At 39.9% G+C, this 15960-nt stretch overlaps 1 long non-coding RNA gene across 1 annotated transcript; it reads right to left on the minus strand.

The window, feature by feature from the left end:
• Positions 1-6829: 6829 nt before the first annotated feature.
• On the minus strand, positions 6830-15572 carry LOC109503441. The gene is made up of 3 exons (XR_002162412.2): positions 15415-15572; positions 7219-7361; positions 6830-7141 (listed from the first exon to the last, which is right to left on the minus strand). It is a non-coding gene; the product is annotated as an uncharacterized LOC109503441 (long non-coding RNA).
• Positions 15573-15960: the final 388 nt, after the last annotated feature.

Here is a 15960-nt window from a genome sequence, read left to right on the forward strand (position 1 = left end):
TTTTAACAGAAAATATGTGGGTTTTATTTTTTTAATTTTTTAAAAAATATTTTATTTTTTAGTAAACAGAGCATGAGCAGGGGAGGAGCAGAGAGAGGGAGACACAGAATCCAAAACAGGCTCTGGGCTCTCAGCTGTCAGCACAGAGCCTGGAAAATATGTGGGTTTTATAAAACATCTTGCAAAGACCATGCACAGAACGTTGTACTTTTCTTTGATCATTTGGCTACATCAAAAATGTGTACAAATTACAAGTGAGGAAAACATTTGAGTACAGTATAGGATTGGGATTTCCTAGGAATCCCCATGCTCTTTCCATCTCTCACTAGTACAAAAAAAAAACCTTCTTGTGGGAATTGAAACAGGAGAAGTATGTTTATTCATGCAAATGTGTTCTCCATTATCAGGAATTCTTCTAGAAATTTTGAGAAGTTTTGAGAAGAAGGCCTATGATTTTAAGAAAATACTACAAATATTAAGGAGATAAATTAGGAAGTTAGTGATGATAAAGGAGTGGATTTAATAAGTATCAAATGAGAGATAGTAAATATCTTAAATAGGTCACAAAATCCTTATAGAAGAACCTAAAATACCAAAAAGATTATTTTTCGAAATTTGTAATTGGACAAAAAAAATACTATTTTTAAAAAAAGAGGCCAAAACATCCATATAAAGAGATAAGTGATTGATTTCTCAGTTGCTGGGATCTTACAATGCCTTAATATCTAGAAATTTGGAAATATTGGGATACTTGGCCCTATAATTTCACTCTTTTTTTAAAAAAAAATAATAAATACTTTGAGTAGGACCACTTAGAATTCCAAGACTTCTGAGTACATCTTGTGAATCTGAATATATTTGAGATGCTCTAGTTTCTCTAGCTATTAATAACAAGATGGGAGAGTGGGATCAATAAACAAAAGGGTTGGGAGAATCACTGAGCTTTGGATTGGAGCAAAAGTGTGAGTTGCATTGAAAGACCACAGCCATATGGAAGTATAGCCTTCTGGAGTTTGGTTGCTGGGCCAATAACTTAAAATTCTTTGGGAAATGGAATAAAAGGAATTCTACTCCATAGTACAAAAGGGTCCCATTTACACAATTGAGAAGGGCTTTGTGGTTTTTATAAAACATGAAATAAGTAAAGAAAGGAAAAGAATTATAACAGAGACTGACACTTGTTTTTTGATATTCATTATCCTCCCCCCTCCTTTTTTAGTATTAAGAAATATACCTTTTAGCTTAGAATGTAGTAAAAAATATGTTTCAATCTCCCTTTCAGCTAGGACTAGCCATGTGATTAATTTGGAGCCATATGACATAAGTGGAAGCATTGTGTGACACTTCAGGACACTTCAAATCCTTAGATTAAAAAGCCCTCCCCTACATTCCCTCCATCCTGCTGATGTGATGGTTCGAACTCCAGCAGCCATGTTGAACCATAAAAACAAGGACCAACTCTTAAGCATGTTGAAGCAGAATCTTGGGGAAAGACTGGTTCTTTGATGACTGTGAGGTTGTCATCATTCCAGGACTTATTATCTCTGAAATTGTTTTACATGAGAGAATGATACCTCTATCTTTTTAAGGCACTTTTTGTGTTTGTGGAGGTTGGATGGGAAGAAAAGTGGTCCATTTTATTCTCAGATGAACCTAATCCTAACTGATAGGTTTTATTTTCCCCTCCCCAGTACTCTGCTGGAATGTGTGTTGGATTTGGGGGACAGCTGGAGGTAAGTGGGGCAGTAATCAGGACAGCCCATAGTTGGAAGGTTTGGCATTCTTTTGAGCTACAACCTATAGGCACAATTCTCCGGAGAAAAACTGAACAAGAAGCAATTTACCTAGAAACTGAAGCAGTTTCTGGATTACCTGCTGAGTCAGCCCCTGTTACCCTATTAAATAAAAGACATAGGGGCGCCTGGTTGGCTCAGTCAGTTAAGCATCCAACTTTAGCTCAAGTCATAATATCACGGTTTGTGAGTTTGAGCCCTGCACTGGGCTCTGTGCTGACGGCTCAGAACCTGGAACCTGCTTCAAATTCTGTGTCTCCCTCTCTCTCTGACCCTCCCACTCATGCTCTGTCTCTCTCTCTCTCTCTCAAAAATAAAAATAAATAAATAAATAAATAAAAACATAGTTAAATAATATCAGTGTAATTTTTCCTTTTTTTCTCTTAATTCCAAACGTGTGTGTGTGTGTGTATGATTTTGAGCATATCACAGTTCTGATTTTCTCATGAAGATTAAATAAAGTGTCAGTTTTAGTATTTTTCATTTAAATGACTTACCCACAGTAAATCCTAAAACCTGAGTCCCTGGGTCTGTGTTCAATTTTAACTGAATAATGGCCATTTATTTATTTTTGAAGGCAAATTCCCCAGAAACATGGAGTCCCAGAAAGAAAAGTACTTATATAGTTGTGGCTCAAACTTCCGATTTGGGAAAAAACAGGATGACCGGTTGTGGTCATACTTTCTATGTGACTTAATATCTGTCGGGAAAAAATTATTTGATGTAGACACAAAATTATCTTCCACCTGGGAGATGGACTCCGTTTTGCCTCATTGAAAGATACCTACTAATGTAAAGATAGTGGAATGGAATAACACCTCTGTTCACTCTTCTTTGCTGCTAGAATTTGAGTAGTTAGGTCATTACAAATTAGGCTAAAACTTTTAATGAAATTAACTAGCAAATTAACATCTGTCCTGATATCAATTATTCTTGTAAGTGAATTGCAAGGTGTTGGCACTTTTATGTATTTTAAGCAAATGGGTCAAAACTACACTAAATTTTTTTGGAAGATTTGAAAAATAGTTCAGAAAACCCTACTTTCTAATTTTGTTGGTGTACAGAGAAAGAATAATTAATACTTGATAACGTAAAATCATTTACAGCAACATTTAATGGAAGCATCATTTTCATAAAGCATTTTCCGCAGTATGGGTTTCTTTTGAAAAGCAATTATTGTCTCACTCACTGATCAAATACTTTCTTGACCTTGAAAGAAGATACTGAATTTACTTTCACAAAAAAATACCTTTAATGTAGCATACTGTCAGGCCTGCTTAGATCATCATTGTTTTAATACAATTTCATGGTTGACAAGTTTATACTATGTTAAAAACAAGACAACAGGCCCCAAAAGGGATTGCTGATGCTTATCCCCCCCCCATCATCACACCGAGACCTAATTACAGTTTCGGCTTTCCCAGAAAGGAATCTAAACCAGTGGATCAGGAGCCACCTGATCAACACTAGTTGGGTCATCTGCCTGATAGATTCCTGCCGTTGCCTAAGGGAAAATAACAGCAATAACCAGCCCAGCTTTTTGCCTAGTACAACTTCCTCATTCCTGTTCTCTTCTTCCTACCAAAGTCTTTCATTTGGTACTGCTCCTCAGGGCTCCTTTCAATCTGTTAGATTGGGTGCTGCCTAATGCAAATCAAGTTTTGTTCAAATAAACTCAACATTTTTAATATGCCTCAGTTTATCTCTTAACAACTAAAACTAAGAAAAGAGTCAATTTTGACCTGTTTTAGGATTTCCTTGTATTTATGCTGTTAGGGTTATCTCCAGGATGTGGAGCCTTGCAGAGATTTGGGGGTTGTGTGTTTTTTTGCAGAAATATTTTTTGTGCCACTAATCTATTTCATCGGGGTTTGTCTGCGTGAAACCAAACACTATATATTGTAAGTACACTTATATATTTTTATACATATATTAAAAATTACAAATAGAAGATCTAATATTTTCCTCCCACACTTCAGTGAACTGTCTTGCACAGCCTGTGGTGTATCCAACCCATTTTGGACACAGCGAGGGAACTCAAAATCAACTCCACCTTACAGAGTCCATTCATTTAATAACTAATGGTGATATCATAATGTGAGGGTCCCCAAGCCCTTTCTAAGTTTCCTTATGCAACTAATATGATCCAGTTTCAATCCAGATACCTGATGAACAAGCCCATTCTTCTACCTACCAGTAATGGGAACCAATCTAAGATCGTGGACTCTATTTTGTTCCAGTTTAAGAGTATCTTGGGCTGGGAGGTGGTTTCCAGCCCAGGGGCATTCCACTTCGGGTGCTACCTCTGGGTGGCAAGCCACTGAGAGCTAAGGAGAAGCTTGCTGTGCGACCTGAGCCCAGCACTCTGTGGCAGGGTCAATTCTCAATTCCAGCATTTTTACATCAGTGTTTCTTCCTTGTACGGACACACCCCACTCTACCTGCATGTCAGACCTAGAGCACAGAGTTAGGTTTGGCTCAGAAGTCTGCCAGTGCAGGCACCCAGAACCCCACCCTCCTCTTCTCCCTTCTAGCCCAGGGTTTGGGTCTCAAAACAGTCTTATGCAAGGGGCGCCTGGGTGGCGCAGTCGGTTAAGCGTCCGACTTCAGCCAGGTCACGATCTCGCGGTCCGTGAGTTCGAGCCCCGCATTGGGCTCTGGGCTGATGGCTCAGAGCCTGGAGCCTGTTTCCGATTCTGTGTCTCCCTCTCTCTCTGCCCCTCCCCCGTTCGTGCTCTGTCTCTCTCTGTCCCAAAAAATAAATAAATGTTGAAAAAAAAAGAAAAAAAAAACAGTCTTATGCCATCCGTTTCCCCCAGATAATGAAGCAATAACCTTCTAAGGATAGCCATCTAGAGTGATTCTAAAGAACATCCCTCATCTCAACCTCCTTCTAGGAAAGGTTAGCCTCGGTGAGTTCAAACTGCTTTTCTAGCTCCTTTCTTGCTGGAAGCAGGGAACACAAAAATAAATTTTATCTTCATCTGTGTCTGCACGACAATATTGAATACGCACTGTGTTCAAGGCATTGTGCTGGGACATTGGCCGTCAACATTTCATTTAATACTCACATGAAGCTAAGGGGTGAATATGATTATTATCTTGGTTTCATAGATGGAGAAATTGAGGCTTAAAGAGGTTACAAACTAGCCCAATTCAAAAAATGGGGGCTCTGTAATGGAAACTCAGGCAATATTAACTTCAATGTCCATAATATCACCATTATACTAAATTACAATTTCATAATTATACTTATGGACAACAATCACTCTCTACCTAAATTATGCTCATGTGTATGATGGAATACTTTTCATTGATTAGGTGTGTTGGGAGAAAAGAAAGTATGTTACAATGGGAATTGGCAAAAGTTGCTGGGATAATATGAGAAGAGAGCCCCTAACTCTACCTAGAAAGAGATCAGAGAAAGATTCATCCAGGAGGAAAGTCTTGAGTTAATCCTTGGGGGATGAATAGATATTAGTTGAGGAATAAAAGCTGATGGGCATGCCTGGCAGAGGAGCCATTTATGCAAAGGTGAGGAGGCTTGAGAGTGTCTTGCATATTGGAGGACAACAAATAGCTTTCCACAGTCAAAGGACGAGAAATGGAACTTTACTGAATTGAAGAACAATAGATAAGATGAGAAAAGAAAAGAAAAAAGGTAGAGGGGAAAACATGGAGTGCTTTGCATGATATGCCCAAGGACTTTGGATGTTTTCTGAGTGTGGCAAAAAGCTATTGAAGGAGTGAGCGTAACGTGATCACGTTTGCATCTTAGACAGCTCTAGAAATAGATTAGAGGATGACATAAGGCTTAGAGCTCCGGATGGAAAGATTGTGTAAGTTTACGATGCCATTTTATTCTAAAACTCGGGGGGACATTAAAGATGTGGCCTGAGCCACTATGATAGACACGCAGACCATTTTTCACATTTTTAATTTGAGGGCTTGAACCAACCTCGGTTTTCTTAAGGCCATTCCCTCCCTCACTGACTCATTTCTTCATTCAACAGATATTCATTTGGCATGAGTTTCCAAGAACTGAGTTCAGAACTAGAGCAAACTTTTCCCATCAAGTTCACCTCAGGACAAACCCACATCCTTTAAACTAAGCCAGACTAGACAGACTCTTCCACCTGAGGCTGAGAGAAGCTGGGGCTGCATTCATGCATCTCTCTCTCTGCCCTCCCTCTGCACTTACCTTCCTGCAACTATCTCACCACCAGGATCCAAGCAGGAATGCCAACCACAGGAACGCTGACCCACGTAGAGTGCCCGCCTTCCAGATAAGCCATGTGTGGCGATGAGATGATGAGGCGCTGGGCAACCCTCATGCCAAAGTTCTGCAGAACTTTCTGTAGAGGGGTTTGCAGACGATTGTGGGAGAAAAACTTCCTTGGAATTGCATTGGCAAATACATGTCAGCATCTTTTCCTTATCAGATAAATTGGAAGAGAAGTGAAAATTTCTATGTGGTTTCCAGAGATAACATTTCAAAGAAAAGCCACATGGTAGCAACAAAAAGCACTGTGATCATCCCAGCTTTCCAACCAAGAAAGCTCTGCCTTCCTCAGGGTCAGAGTAGGAGCCAACAGAGCCCAAATAGGATTTCTCTACTTTTACATCATGCTCTTTCCAAATTCTTCTTGGTGACTGTTTTCATAGCCCCAGTAACAAAAATTACTTGAGGAACTATGTGCACAAAACACTGAACAAGACACAGAAGACACAAGAATTCGTACAAGAGCATTGCTGTCCTTAAGGACTTCAGTCTAATTGAGGCAGACAAAAGGTACATAAGGAAAAACTAATACACAATAAAGTAGGGCTTGCTATGCATTAAGTGCATGGTACACATAATGGTGTCATTGGTTTCATAAAAGGAGATTTATCTGAGATTAAAAGGAACAGGAAGAGTTCAGATTATCACAGAGAGGAATGGGCCAGGAGGGGCTCACCGAAAGAAAATGTGAAGTCTAGGATTAAAGAGTAACTATAGCTAACATTCACAGATTGCCAGGTCCCATTCTCAGCACTTTATACATATAAAATGATTTTATTCCTTACAATATCCTTCCAAGATACATACACATATGTAAACCCAAATTCTAATAACAAAACAATCATGAGTGTTCTTCATGTTCTTTATGTTTGGCCTCTTAATTTATCCCTCTCTCTGACACCGTGTTTCTTGCTCCTTCTTTCCTCTGCCACAGGTCAGAGACAGAGGGCGATGCCAAGGACCATCCCGAACGGGGTCATTCTGGGTCATTCCGTGCTGTCCTGCTGAGGTGAGAACACTGGGCCAGTTACTTCCTCCCTAGTGTGGCCACAGCACCCTGTTTCTCCTAAAAAGGAAAGGAGAAAAGAGGGGTGAGCAGAATGGGGAAGTTGGTTTTGTTTCAGGTGGAAGATAAACACTAACCAATGAGTGAGCCTCAGTTAAACGGACAATATTCTGGAACAAATCCACAGGACTCTTTTCCACCCCAAAACTTGTTAGCAAAACAATGATCTCACTCCAAGGGGCAGAGAGCAGTTAGATGAGGACTCCAGCAGACAAGCTTCCTGAAAAGAAAAAAAACAATTAGTCAACATCTGAGATCCCGAAATCTGCCTTCTTCCCCTAAAAGAAGTCTCTTGGGGGAAAGGCCAGGGACTAGGGTCTCCACTCCAACTCCAGCTCTCTTTCAAAGGACATCAGACAAAATCTTCACACATGTATTGAGATTTTTTTTCCTTCTATTTATGTTCCCCTTTCCCACCCTGAGCTGTTAGTATTTTGAAAAGTTTTCAATCCTATGGCACTCATTGGCACCCTTCTGACAGCTCGTATGTGTCCGAGTGCACTTTAGTGCACTTGGCTCTCCCAGAGGTCAGCCTCGCTTCTTTCAGATAATGTGCAGAGGGACTCATGCCAGGAGTGGGAGAAAACTTCTCTTTTTCTCTTATAGTTCAGACAAGGCTTCCTTCCAGAGCCCCACACTGCCAGAGAGCCCAGAAGAGGCATCGTCAAGGGCAGGATTGCTACAAGCAATCTTCAAACTGCCTAGAAGAGACCCTTTTCTGTAGCCTCCCCTCCCTTGCCTGGGACAAAAGCAGGAATATGGACAGTGCCCCCTCTCCCATCCTCTACTGTCTCTGAATAGGTCATGTTTATTTAAGGCACTCACACTGAGGTCTCCATTTAAAATGGTTCAGAGTTCTTTGGAAATAAAGGCAATACTAAGTCCTTATTGCTCAACATAAATATTGTTGACGAATGAATGAAAGTCTTTGCTGCTGGCATGCCACATAGAAATGGAAACTGATTCTCCAGAGAAGAGAAAGGGTCAACCGGAACTAACCTTAACCCTAACCCTGATCCCAGAGACTAGAGAGGAAGGAGAAGGATGGAGGGGGGATAGGGTAGCTGGGCATGTGGCATAATTTGCCACTTGGAGATTCTGGGGAGCTTTGTGATGCAAGGCCCAGACATGGGCACATGGAGTGAGGGCCCTCTGCTTCCTGGGTGGCTACAGGGTCGGACAAGACAGTTCAGCCTGGATTAGCAGAAGAAGCAGAGTGGAAGTTATGGCAAAAAGTTTTCGATAGCCAGGGGTAGCGACAAGCTGGCCTTGGATGCTCAGACAGAATATCTAGAATGACAGTTTAGTAAATCCTAAACCAGACAGTGCTGATCCATATCTAGTTTATAACTTTAGGTGTCCTCATGATTTTCTAGAAAAAAATTATCACACGTTTTAATTGCCTTTTTGAGTTCTCAGTCTTTCTCCAATGCTCCTTGTTAAATTTTTATTTGAATTTCTTCTCCTTTAGCCACCTTGCAATTGAATCCTCATTTTGAGATAATTGTCTTTTTCTTCCATTTCTTTCCTAAATTCAATCAATACTCATTTCATTTCCTCTGAACTGGCTCCCCCCTCCCCCTTCTATTTTTGGTCCATTTTTTGTTAAACTTTGATTCCTCTCAAATACTGGTAAGTAAGGCTTGAAGCTGGTGAAGGGGCAAATCCCATGGGTACCTGTGGAAGCAGGGCCATGCAGAGAAAGCAGTATTTGCAAAGGCACTCAGGCAGGAACAAACGGGGCTCATGGGAGGAAAATCGAGGAAGCCAGCACGGCTAGAGCAGAGGAGCAACAGTTCTTACTATGTGTCAGGCTGCTGTGAAGCCTTTTTAAATATTAACTTATTTTGTCCTCACAACACTCCTGTGAGCAGGCTATGATCATTAGCTTCATTTACAGATGAGGAACTGAGACACAGACCAGTTACATTATTTGCCCAAAGACACACAGAAAATAGAGTCAGGACTTGAATCTGTGTACTCTGTGGGGAGAGGAGGAGGAGGAGGAGAAAGAGGAAGAGGAGAGAACAAAGGAAATGGGGCGCCACACCCTGCAGGGTCTTGCAGAGCATTTCGGGGGTTCTGGTTTTTACTCTGAGTGAGATGGGACATCATGGGCAGATTTGATCAATGGAGTGACATGATTTGATTCACACTGTAAAAGGATCCCTCTGGCTGCTGGGTTTAAAACAGACTGTAAGCAGGGAGACCTGCTAGGAAGCTGTTAAAGTGATACGGTGAGGTTGCCCAGATGAGCTGATGTTCATGAATTCAGATTTTTTTTTAATGTTTGTTTATTTATTTTGAGACAGAGAGTGCGTGCACGAGCAGGGGAGGGGCATAGAGAGAGAGGGAGACAGCGAGAATCCCAAGCAGGCTCTGCACTGTCAGCATGGAGCCTGACATGGGACTTGAACTCACGACCCATGAAATCATAACCTGAGCTGAAATCAAGAGTCAGTTGCTCAACTATCTGAGCCACCCGGGTGCTCCAAATTCTGACTTTTCATATAAAATAGCCCCCACCCTGTTATAGCACATTGGCAACTAGTTCAGGCCTTTGTAAAACATTGTGATCGCTAATCAAAAGACACGTCTACAGGTCCGTCTGCCCTGCACACACATCTCTGCTCTTACAGGACAGGACCTTGCAGCCTGTGCCTCTCTCCTTCTTTCCCAAGCCCTAACTGTTCCTCTCCATTTGAAAATGGATGTGCCCTGAATGAATCAGCTTAGTCATCGCTGGAGTGAGGGGGCGACACAGCAAAGAAGAGGCATAGCATGACTGTCCCATCGGGGATTTCACTTCCTTTCACAGTGTTTATTCTGCTCCCACACCTCACTCTGCACATACTGTTGGAGAGAGGCCCCATCTGCTTTCTCTTCCTCCCTCTCCACCCCTTACTCTCCCACATGCAATCACGGAGAGGGGGGGTGGCAGGGCAGTCCAAATTGGTGGAGTGGCTGAGATCCTCCTCATTCTGTTTTTCCCACCCTTGGAGACCTGAGATTCGGAGTTATAAATGCCTCCTCTTTCAATGCTGCCTTCACATTGCAGACTGTTTTGTAAGCCCAAGTAGGGCAGCCATCCAAAGCTTATGGAGAAGGGAGGACTATCCAAGCCTTTTTATCTCCTCTTTAACAGAACCATACAAACTGAAGGCCACTAGCCACCAGGAGGTATTCAGTATCAGTCTAAGAAAATCTCAGTGAGATTCCTGAGGGTTGCATTGAGCTTGGGCCTTTGCTGCAGTACCCAAGAGCTGAGGTTTTATCTGGGAGAAGGTCCTTGCCTGTGCTCCATGCATTTCTTTTAGATATGGTCACAGCAGCAGCACATAGTCACGTCAGCCTCGGGAAGTTGGCCAAGAGTTCTTATCAGGATACAGGTACGATGCTATCTTCTTAGCAACTAACATGAGAATGACTTTGGTAGGCTTGGGAGGAGGGTAAGAGCCACGGATTAAGTTTTAAGTGGAGAAGTAAAATAAACAGAAAGCTGGGACCAAGCGTTGCAGAACAGAGGTGAGGAAGGACAGGAGACTGGCTAGGAAGGAAGGAGAGGCTTAGAAGTTGGGTAGTTGTATGATGTGAGGAACTGAAGAAATGCTATGTGTCGGGAGGTGTCACTCTTTCCCACGAATCCCCAGATCTTCCTGAAAACAAAACAAAAAAAATTCTGGATTTTCTCAGTGTAATTGAATTTCTTGTGAAAGCTGGTGAGGGACTTTGATTATCAAGGTTGGCCTGGGACAGAAACAGTCAACCTGCACAAATGAGGGAGGAGTCAAGGTCTTGGCTAACCCCTTTGGTGGTATATCATGCACAGAGCCAGGTGGACCCTCTCAGGACAGGCACACAGCCAGATCTGGATGTCTTGGGCCCCTCTTTCCGGAAGTCATGCAGACCTTCCCCTTGGGTCCCTGGAGGTCTCCCCTCTTGTCCTAACAGTTCTACTTCTAGCTAGTTAGCTCAGTTCACAACCATTTGAGAATTTTGTTTGAGAGGTCACACAGTGCATTGGTCAAGAGTAAACATACTAGGACCAGATAGTCTGGATTTAAATCCTGGCTTGGCTAGTTTTGGCAGTGAGCCTTTGATTAAGGCTAACACTGCCTCAGTTTTCCCAACTATAGAATGTTATAATGTGTTCTATAGCTTACAGGAATGTTGTGAGTATTAAACAAGTGAATATATGTGAAGTACTTAAAATTATACCTACTTCGTGGGAAGCTTTCACTAAGTATACTTGTTTATTACTACTTAATACTGGGAGGAATAAGGACATTTAGCCATAATACAAAAACTTTCATGTTTTTGATCACTGAATTCCTTTTTAAAATTTCAATCTACAGTCATAATTCTCTTTTATTTAAAACAAATCTGTTTCTGAGGTATAATGGACATATAATAAACTACACACATTTAAAATAGGCAATTTGATAAATTTTGAGAATATATATAATATACACCCCTAAGACAACCATCCAAATCAAGAAAATGAACATATACATCACCCCAAAAAGTTTCCTTGTGGTCCTTGGTAGTCTCTCCTTACCAGTCCTTCACACTCCCTTCCACTTCCTGTTACTAGCAAACTACTGATTTGCTTTCTGCACTACAGTTTAGTTTGCATTTTCTAGAATTTTATATAAATAGAATCATACACTAGGAGCTCTTTTTTGTGTCTTCTTTCACTCAGAATGATTATTTTGATGTCTATCCATGTTGCTGCTTGTGTCAGTAGTTCATTCCTTTGTATTACGGAGTAAGTAGCATTCCATTGTATGGAGGTACCATGATTTCTCTATTCCCCTGTGGATAGACATTTGGATTGTTTCTACGTTTGGGCTACTACAAGTATACCTACTCGAGTATGTGGGTACAAATCTATGTGCGGACATTGTTTCTCTAATGTAAATACCTAAGAGACAAATGGCTAGATCATAAAGTACAGATATGTTTAACTTTTTAAGAAACTGCCAAACTCTTCCAAAGAGCTGTGTCACTTTTACATTCTATACCTTCATCAATACTTGATATAGTCAGTCTTTTTAACTTTAGCCACTCTATTAGGTATGTAGTATTATCTCATTATGATTTTATTTACATTCTCCTAATGAGTAAAAATGTCAACTTAATCTTGCCAGTTACTTACTTGTCACCTATATTCTTTGGTGAAGTGAAGGGTTTATTCAAGTATTTTTCCCACTTTTTATTTTTATGTTATTTTATTTTATTTTATTTAAATTTTTCATGTTTATTTTAGAGAGAGAGGGATCACAAATGGGGCACAGAGGCAGAGGGAAAAAAAATCTAAAGCAGGCTCCATGCTCAGTGCAGAGCCTGACATGGGGCTCAATCCCAAGACACTGGGATCATGACCTGAGCTGAAATCAAGAGTCAGAGGCTCAACTGACTGAGCCACCCAGGCACCCGACCCAAAAATTGGGTAGTCAGCTTTCATATTCTTAGCTTGAGAATTCTTTATGTATTCCAAACGCAAGTTTATTGTTATTGTTGTTTTTTTCAGATACGTGCTTTGCAAATATTTTATCCAAATGTGTGGCTTGAACTCTCATTCTCTGAGCAGTGTTTTACAAAGAACAAAACGCTTAATTTTTATTAACGCCAATTTATGTTTTTTTAATCCTCCATGGGTTATGGTTTTGGTGTTGGATAAAAGAAAATTTTACCCAATCTGAGGTAGCAAAGATTTTCTTCTATGTTTTATTGAGAAGTTCTATAGCCTTGGTTTTACATTTGGGTCTATGATCCATCTTCAGTTAATTTTTTATATGGTACGAGATATGAATCAAACTTCATTTTCTGTTTGTTTTGCATAAAGGTATCCAATTGTTACAGCATGGTTTGTTTTTCTTTTTTTAATTTGTTAATATGGTTAATACATTGATTTCTAAATATTAATATAGATGAATTAATTAATATTAATTCTAATATTACATTCATGGGATAAACACAACCTGGTTCTAATATATTATATTATTTCTTTTTCTATTATTTCTTTTATTATTTCTATTATTGTTGGATTCGTATTACTAAAATTTTGCTTAGAATTTTTGCATCTGTATTCATGAGGGATAGTGTTCTGTGGTTTTCTTTTTTATGTAACGTCTTTGTCTGGTTTTTGAATCAGGATAATAGAAGTCCTTCCTCTTCTATTTTTTGAAAGAGTTTGAGAAGGATTGGTGTTAATTTTTCTTTGAATAATTGGTAGGCTCACCTGTGAAGCCATCTGATCCTGAGCTTTTCTTCACTGGAAAGCTTTTAATTCACTGACTCAATCTCTTTACTTGTTATAGATTTATTCAGATTTTGTTTTATCCAGATTTCCTCTTGAGTCAGATTTGCTAGTTTTTGATCCTTTGGTTAATTAGGAGTATGTTTTTTAATTTTCACGTATTTATGAATTTCCAGAATTTCCAGAATTTATTGATTTCTAATTTTATTCCACTGTAGTCAGAGACTATATTTTGCATGACATAAATTCTTAAAAATTTTTTTGATCTGGGTGTCTTAGTGGGTGTACCCACTAAGGCAGGTCTAAATTAAAGTTCCTGCAATAACCCTATGGACTTTGTCAAGTTTTGCTCTCGGCTGTTTGGGATTTCTTTCGAAGCAAAGTCAGCTTTTGCAGGAGCATGTAGCCTATGAGGGCTGGGCTCAGCTTTCCTATCTGGGTTTCCTCTTGGCTTAGACCACAAATCATTTGGCTGGGATAAAGTTAGGAATGTCCTTTTTTCTCTGGTTGGTGGAGCTAAAAGGCATCCCAATTCCAGACATATTGAGCACTAGGTGGATATGAATGGCATATTTAAACTTACCAGGTTACTTTGTAAGAGTGTTTTACAAAATTTAAATGTGTGTCAAGATAGATGTGGTTGTATTTCTGATGTTGAATTTTTCTTTCATTACAGGTTTTGTTTCTATACCTGGCAGCCAGCCAACATCCTCTTCACTGACTGTGTTGAAATTAGAACAATAGAACATTCCTTTCCCTTAGAAGTATCAATGAGATTTCCCTTCATAACAAGGCTGTATTTCCTGGACTTTGCCAACTCATTGGCATGTTTCGGGGTGTTTTTTTTCCTTATTCTTTGATGACCTTAGATGTAGGAGTTCATAGAATAGTGCACTCAAATATGCTGAGGCAAGTACAATTCAGAGTCTACTTTGGGGTTATTTATCTGGGAAAATAATCTAAGCCAATGAAGTTGAGATCAAATTGAGTTTGGCAAATAGAAGGGAAGTAAACTAGGTAAGGAGGACACATTGGTACCTAGAATAGTCTGCAGGTTCCTCCTTTGGCATGCCACATGATCATAGTCAGGTTAAAGGAAGTCTTAGAGGCTCTGTTTTCACTACTTGGAAACAGGAAAATCCAACCCAGCTTCTAAGGGTCGTATAACATTTGCCACAGATAAAAAGACCCTATTCTTTTTTCACTGTGTTTCCTTAGCAGCTGTCACCCAGCAAATGGGAATACCACAGTTATGATTATGTTTGACCCATAGTACTTCCCTGAATTCATGAACCAAGAACATAAATTAAATGTTTCTTGAAAAGTTAACTTTCTATTAAATATAAAGTTAAGGAATTAATACCTAGTTACACACTGCATCAGAAAGGTTTGTATAAAGTAAAAACACAAATGACTACAACTACATGTAGACTGTTGCTTACCAGTAAATTCAACTGTTGCAATAAGCATTTAACTGAATCCAACTCTAGTTCAAACTCTGAGGCCTAAAAATCAATCTCACCCTATTTCCTTCCTAGATTCAGAAACTGACATCCTAGATTCAGTCATATAAATACAAGTAAACAAATGTGCATGCACATGCACACATGGTGGCTGTGTCCTATGGTAAGAACAAGAAAATTACAGAATATATGCAATTATAGATGCCATTTAGATCCTTTAACTGTTTCTGAGTAAAAACTAGCTGCCCTTAACCAAAATGATAAGGAAAAGAGTAAAAATCTGTTGTGCCTGTGAACAAGCCTGTGAAGGTTTTATTGTAAGCCTCTACCCCATCTCTTGCCCTTGAGGAAGATATAGTGTAGGTATCTCAACGGCAAAAAGCATTAGGTAAAAAATGACCTGAAGTGAAGAACTGAAAACCATGAGGAGGCAGAAAACATCTGGAGGTAGTCACTCTGCAATGAATAGACCATATACCACCCTGTCTCACCCTTGTACTTCTAAAGTCATCAGTATGGCTCCTGGTATTCATAACAGGGAAACTTACCACAGGGTCTGGAGAAGGGATAAAGCCAGGATCAAATAGCTGCTGCTCTCCTCTGCCTCTGCCCCAACACCAATTTTGGTTGGAGGAAGCTGAGCTCCAACCACCACGAGAGCTCTCAGGCATCTCCCATCATCTCACTCACTACGCTTGAAAAGTCCCTTAACTGATTTGGTCTCAGCCCTTTCACTCACAAAACAAGATGATTGGCCCAGGGGGTCCTAATGTTGGTTCAAGGTCTTAGACCCAAAGATCTTAGAACTAGAGACAATCACCATGAATCAATGATGCAAAATGTTAAATAATGAATACAAAACAAAAACTATTAAAATAGTAAGAAAAAGAGTCATAAAGTGAAACAGAAAATAAACAAGTTAATGACAAAGATTTGTTTTGCAACCTGGATGAGCTCAGCTAGGTAGTATCTCTTCCTGTTGTAGTCTATTCTCTTCACTCTGCAGCACTATCATCTAGTTGAGTTGCTCAACTCCATTATTAGTCCGTAATCTCAGATCGAAAATTTTCCTGAAGTTTGTTATTCTATTCTTT

Source organism: Felis catus, chromosome C2, assembly GCF_018350175.1.
Source record: "Felis catus isolate Fca126 chromosome C2, F.catus_Fca126_mat1.0, whole genome shotgun sequence".
NCBI lineage: Eukaryota > Metazoa > Chordata > Mammalia > Carnivora > Felidae > Felis > Felis catus.